Genomic DNA, 7519 nt, shown 5'->3' on the forward strand with positions numbered 1-7519 from the left:
ACACCAAACAAACATAACAGCAGGCAATAGTGCTGACATTGTATATTTGACGATGATTTCTCTGTGGAAGCAAGGGTTTATTTGGCTTCTGCAAAAAAAGGAAAATAACATAAAATAAAAATAAATAAATAAGTAAATAAATGAATGAATAAAACTACATTTTACAAAACAGAAGTATGAAACACTCATTTTGCTAAAACAACAGTCCAACAGTGACACCAACTGATTAAGGTTCAGAGGAAGGCAGCACCTCTTTGGCCTCCCTTGAGCTCATTTTATTGTCATTGGCCAAAAATGCAGGTAAGGAGAAGTGGTAATAGCTAAATATAGGCGGAGTCAAGTAAGAAGCATTCCTACAATGTTTCCATAGCAGTCTAATGAATGAATGAATGAATGAATGAATGAGTGATTGAAATATAAAATGTTTATGCACTTCAATTTGGATGAAAGCCCTTATGTTATTGGTTCACAATATTGACCTAAACAGAGCAATGGCAATAACTCTTTAAATAAATAAATAAATACATTTTAGAATGTCTAGTTTTATTATATAACAAATCTATGTCTATAACAGAAATGAATAATTCAATAAAAACAAATAATGGCTAATACCAGTATGAAATATCTACCAATATGTAGTTAATTCGTAAATGTAACATTTGCATTTTCAGTACTGGTGCAAAACCAGTAAACAAAAGCAGATTAATGCTCAATGAGCAGGTAATGACCAGGTTTATTGTTATTTGTGTGCTTTAAAAAAAAAAATGAAAACACTTAAAGTCAGCATGATGGAAATGACTGTCTGAATGCACCTTAATAATTTGTTTAATTTTTATTTAATTATTTATTTTTAACTTCATAATTTTTAATGAAAATGTCAACTTGATCTTCCCGTAAAAGGACAGGCTTCTTTCTGTTGACATAGATTTCACCCGTCATTTACAGTAGTCTGCTTAAAAATCCCTCCCTTTCTTGCTAGGGGTGGGAATCTAGGCACCTCACAATTCGATTCGATTACGATTTAGAGGGTTGCGATTCGATGATAAAACGATTATCGATGCATCTTTTGTTTTAATACAGATTTTCTTTTTTCTCACTGTCTGACTATTAAACCAAAGTATCTGGAATGACCCATAATGAATTTACTTCCAAGATCTTTTATTAATAAAACTAATGGAAGTGATTTGGCAAGTCAACAACAAGGTTACAAAGAACCAACAGGAAATGAAACACGTGCCTGTAGCAGCATACCAAATTAATACAGACTTAAGCATATTCTGAACCACTGACAAAATAATAGATATATGACATGATATCTTCTTACACCCTTGATAATATTATTATTATTGTTCAAACAGCTTTATTGATCATTGTTATTAATTAAGAGACTACATGGAATATTGGTAAAATATTTCTATTTAAAAAAATGTTTTTTAGACAACAGAACCATTTAAAATGCTTCCATAAATCACAACAAAAACTAATTTTTTCCCCTCAGATATGGTCACTGAAATAAAATTACTAGACCTTCAGAAACTCTTAATTATCAACCTTAGGATCTCAAATTAAGTACAGACTATATCTTTATTTTTTTTAATTTAACTTTTTTTAAGGTTTTGCAACCCAAGTCTTAAATGTATTTTCTATAAATCAACATTGAATTAACCAAAATAAAAGTGAATAAGTAAAATACCTGGCTACTGTTCATCCAGAAATACTTTTTCTGTAATTATTTATTTACTCACCCGATTTGTACTCAGCCATTGTGAGTACTTCACAGCACTTTGTACCAAGAGCTTTCTGACAAAAGGAGAGTCAAAATGACCATGTCCTACAGTTCAGGTGAGGTTAACGGTCAACAAAGAGACCAGTCAGTAATTTGCGCTCACGTGACTGACTGAACAGGTGTTGCTTTCAACCTTCCTCCCATTTGGACCTGATCTGTTTTGTGGAAGTGTGCAGAAACAGAGCAACCAATCTCTCTCATGGGCTTGGTTTTGTTACTTTTGTACACCGTCACAATGTCGAAAATGCTCTAGATACTTTGATTTTTTTTTTGAGCGCTTTGGCAAATCCATGCGTATCATGTGGGCTCAACACAATTCCTTTTTGAAAAAAAGTGGAATTGGTAACATAATTGTTAAGTGCTTCACAAGGGACATAAACGACCTTGCTCTATACGACACTCTCTTGTGCTTTGGGGAAGTTCTTTTGAGCTGAGTGGTGTGCGACAGTAATGGTGAACCAAAAGGCTATGATTTTGTCCATTATGCCACACTAGAGGCTGCTGAATTGGCAATTAAGAAGCTAGATGGTATGACTATCTACTTTCTATATGCCATTACATGCCCAACGAGGAACAGAGGAGAACTGACCCCCTGACTTTTTTTTTTCTCCATTTCTGTAACTGATGAAGTTTGGGTTTCTTGCCACTGTCGCCTTTTGGCTTGCTTAGTTGGGGACACTTTATATTTGGCAATATTATTTGACTGCACGGACACTATTGTATGAGAGCTGAACTGAGCTGATGATGTCACCGTTTCTCCAGAGCTGCTTTATAGAGGAATTAAACTCATTCCATAATTGATGGACTTTACACAGTTACTAAACCAAACTGACAATAAATTGATTCAATACTCCAAACCCCATAAAAATAAATAAAATCACAAAACCAACCACAGCGGCAAGTTCAATGTAGCATGTAACCCTGTAAACACACAAATTAAAGTTCTTATTAATATGTATTCAATAAGCTTTTAACCTATCACTCTTGCATTTTATAGAAATAAACTTTCTGTGAAACTTACTGCCACATTCTTCATAAGAGATGATTATAAAAAGATGTGGTGTTTAGAGCAGTTATTTAACTCTTTACACCATATCTACTATATGCTTGATCAGTGGATGACCATCCAGATATAATCCAGATATAGTGATCTGAACATAGCCATTGAACCTCATAAGTCAATTGGGGTTAATTTCATTTGCTAATCTTGGGTACAGTTGGTACAGAACAAGAGTATCACAAGAGAGAAACAGTAAGTCTAGATATAACAAAAAGGAGCTTTCATTCACATTTAGAGAAAAAAAAAATGGGGAAAAAAGAAAATTGAGTGTGTGTGTTGAAAGAGGAAAGACCAGCGATGGAGAAAGGAAATAAGAAGCAGCCTTTGGAACAGTTCCCTGAATGTCCTGTTGAGTTGAGCTCTGAAAGGTTTTAAGACTTGATTTCCAGCAGCTTCTCTGTAGGTCTAAACCTGTGGGGAACTGCAAAACACAGCCTTTCCACTCATACGATAACATCTTTTAGAAATGGGAAATGATGTCTGGTGCATCAAGTCAATACACGGGGGAAATGAGGCTTCAAGGGAAAGGAAAATCATTTTGAACACATTTTCTATTATTGTGATCACGATCAATAGAGAATGGACAGGGCAAAGGAAGGCAAGAAAATAGTTGAGCAGGAAAAAAACAAAGCAGACTGTAATGATTTCCTCGAGCTTTACTGAATGTGAATTAGGGCTGTGCGATTTGGGGGAAAATATCAAATTGCGATTTTTTTGATATTCGAAGCTTAAGTTGCATACGGTGTTCTTTAGTTTTAATTTGCCTAACTATCGATCTGACCCAGTAGACGCCATAATCCCACTGAATGGAATGTCAGAGTTTCCACACTGATCCTAATGATCACTGTGCTCTCTAAATATCCTCAAATGTGACCTTGCAATGCAAAAAAAATACACACATTGTGTTCCTACATTGTGAACGAAGATATTTTTAACCCACAAGTTAAAAACGACCGAGAGCAGACTGTGCTCAGTAATTTGTGTCAACAAACAAGAGATCAGTGAGGGATCAAGGTGAACACACACACACACAGTCAATTGGGACAGAACATGGTGTTCTGGCATTCCAGAGCAGCTCATTAGTGCAGAATCACTCTCATTCTGCTCCACACACACACACACACACAGACACACACACTCGTGTTAATGAGCAGGGCTTTCGCAAACCATATCAAAACTTATTGGCAAGTATATTTGCTCAAAATGATCTGCTCAATAAGGCTAGGCAATCATGCTAAAAAATACATTAACATTCAAAAGTTTGGGGTCAATAAAGGAATTCATACTTTTATTGAGCAAGGATTGTAAGTAGCTTTTACAATGTTCATTTCTATTTCAATTATATTTCACAATATTACTAATTTTACTGCATTTTTGATAAACAGATGCAGCCTTGGTGAGCATAAGACTTAAAACTTAAAAAAAAAAATCCTACCCATGCTTTAGTGCCAAGTTAAATAAAAAACAAGCCTAAGCAACAGGCCGCTGACACGGCAGCTTCATCAATGCAAGAAATGCTTATGATTAATTTGTTAAATCATACTTTATTCCCATAAAAGCAACATCATGAGATGATTCTTGTAATATTATGACTTTATGTAATGTTGCAACTTTATTATTTCGGTAGCCTAATAGATTTAAAACTTACACAAAAAATTAACTAGACAAATCCGCAAAAATCTAGGTTAAAAACCGTAAAGTTATGTTTTCCACTGACTTCTTCACTAAATTGACGCAAGGAAGCTTTGAGGGTGTTTTTGGGCCCTGAAGAAGTTTTGACAGTTGCGCTTTTTTCAGTTTCTTATAAACATATTAATGGCCAAACAAAAAGGACATTGAAATCACTGCAATGTTGCTTAATTATATATTGTCTACAAAATAATTTTGAATATATCATAATACATTTATGCCTAATTGTACTGCAATATATATATATATATTGCATTCTCATTTGCTCAAATAGAAAAAAGAAAAACTACACGATAGTGTTTTCACGACTTTCAAAAAAAAAAGGTGGAAAAAATTGAGAGACTGATAACGGCAGACAAAAGAGAGAATGATGTCAAATTTACCATCACCCCCATAGACTCTGCATTAGAAACACCCTCGCATTAGTTTTTTTTTTTTTTTCACGTCATCAAAGTCTTGTGAAAAGGGTCCACGCAGAAAAACTCTTTTATGCTGTAATCAAAAGTGACATAGTATATTTATAACATAAACAATCCCCTTGAGTAACCTGGGGTTAAGTGCATTGCTCAAGGGCACAGTGCTGAAGGCACAATGCAGGTACATGCAGCCTTCAGTTACCCGCCATGAGCATTTAGCCACTAAACCATATCACCCCATTAGGAAAACCGATTAGATGAAACAGGAATCGCACAATGCCTAGTTATCCAGCATGCTGTTGAAAAGGAGGTTGGATCAGGAGCAAGTGCAAGAGCACTCTAACATCATAATCTTACCTCCAAAAGAAGGGGTTGGCTCAGGGGGCAAGGACAGGGGCGGACGCAGGCCCCTCGGGTCCACCCGGGGACGGGAGGATGAGAGCAGAGGGGGAGGTGGTAGGGGAGAGGAGATGCTGCAGGAGGCTGCTGTTGCCATGACAACGGTACTGAGCAGTTGGCCAGATTCTTTTAAGTGAATACAGCAAGAGAGGAGAGCAAGGAGTAATGTGAGTGGTTAAAAAAAAAGAAAAGCTTTGAGTGTTTGTCCTTGTGAAGGGCAAGGAAAGGTAGGATGACCTACGGCAGTTCATAAACATGACCAAGGCAAAGGCTTGATATCACACTGACAAAGACCCTGTCTCAGTGTATGTCCACACTTCAAACACAGTGTGAATTAAACTCTTCCTACCTCTCAGTTCCATGTCTACTAAGTTCGACTCCAAGAAAACATGTGGTAAAACAAGATCCTGTTTTGAGCTGTTTGTATGACAGTCAGTTGCCCTGGTATTCCTGAGAGATGACAAGCTGTTTCAGCAGTTCAGCACACGCACACTCAAGCTAAAGCTGGTTGGCACTACTAGGATAGGATGACAGTTCTGTCAGGGTCTACCTCCGTTCCCGTTAGGCAACATTCTCAAGCAGAGAAAAAGGAGAGACTCCATTCTCCTACATCAAAATTTCCTCAAAATGGTACATACAAGGTTGGGGTACAGGATCTTGTTTTCCATCACTGCACCCAGTAGTTGTTAGTCTGGGGCAGAAATGACACTCAACACACAGGATGTGTTTTTTCTTTTAACCCTCTGGGGTCGATTAACGCGGATACGCGTTTTGTGGCATCTTCTCCTGATAACACCGAAAATAACTTAAATTACACTTTCAGTTTTGATCTTACAGATTAGAGCAATACATCAATCGAATCTGTAAATGGTCTACTTTTATTTGTATACACACATAATAACAACAAAACTTTGGCTAGACAGAGCACAACTCTTTGGAAAAGACTTGGGGATAATGGAAAAACGATGGGAACGGGACCCAGAACTTGACCTGGCCCTGACTCGAATCTAGAAACAGATCTTTATACAACCCTGCCACAGTTCTGACCCAACTGGCTATTTGCATGGTTCTTTAAAACTTTTTATTCGCTATTTAGGCTTATTCACGCTAAGTGTGCCATTACAACACAACGCAAATAACAAAAAGATGTTTTAACAACAAATCTATTTACTGTGCAAGCCATAAATCTTTGTTTGTTGGCCTAAAGAACTGTTGTATATACTGTTTGAATGAACAAGCTAGAATACGATAAGTTGGAAAACAGATTTCATGCAAAATACAAACCATCACTAAAACATGAAAAATATGTTGTCAGTCTACTAGAATGAAATTGCTATAGTGTTATAGTGTGTTAGAGTTATAGTAGTATGCCAGAGTAATACAGGAATACATCAAAATGAAAAACAATTACACAGCTAATAATACTGTAAAATAAGCATTCCAATTTGTTAGCAATAATTTTTTATTTAGTTAACACATTGCTGCCTTTTGCTCTGCTTGCTGATAAGGCATTTATCATATCAATAGGAGTTTCAAACAAACAAAAATCTTAGATTTTTCTGTGGAAAATGTTACATCTTGTTATATAGTTTAGTTTTATTATAACACATCTGCACGCAACATACATAAATAAATTTTTTCAGGAATCCACACAGATGCATTGTTTTGTTTGACATCTTAGTGTGAACAGGACTTAGGCCCAGTTTCATAGACGGAGTTTAGCTTAAACCAGGACTAGGCATTTGTTAAATTAGGATATTTAAGCAGCTTTTATACAGATGCCTTAAAAAACAACACTGGTGTGCATCTTGAGTCAAAACAATGGCACTGACATATTTTAAGATATGTCAGTGTAAGTTAGGGCTGGACGATATGGCCAAAATTTACATCACGATATATTTCTTAATTTCGGTCGATACGATATAATTCCGATATCGATATGAACACTATTTAAAAAAGCCTTGTAAAAACTGCCAAGAATGCCCACAACAGATGTCTGTGCATACAAACTTTGGTGAGCAGAAGAGAATTCTTAAAAAAAACAAAAAACATTAAAAACCTTACTGTTCAAAAACTTTTGACTGGTAATGTAGGGCGGCTGATTATTGTTATAGATTGAAACAAATGTGCTTCAGCCAGGATAAAGAATATGAAAAGTGCTCTGAGTTG

Source organism: Sinocyclocheilus rhinocerous, unplaced genomic scaffold (genome assembly GCF_001515625.1).
Source record: "Sinocyclocheilus rhinocerous isolate Xijiao unplaced genomic scaffold, SAMN03320098_v1.1 scaffold1180, whole genome shotgun sequence".
Taxonomy (NCBI): domain Eukaryota; kingdom Metazoa; phylum Chordata; class Actinopteri; order Cypriniformes; family Cyprinidae; genus Sinocyclocheilus; species Sinocyclocheilus rhinocerous.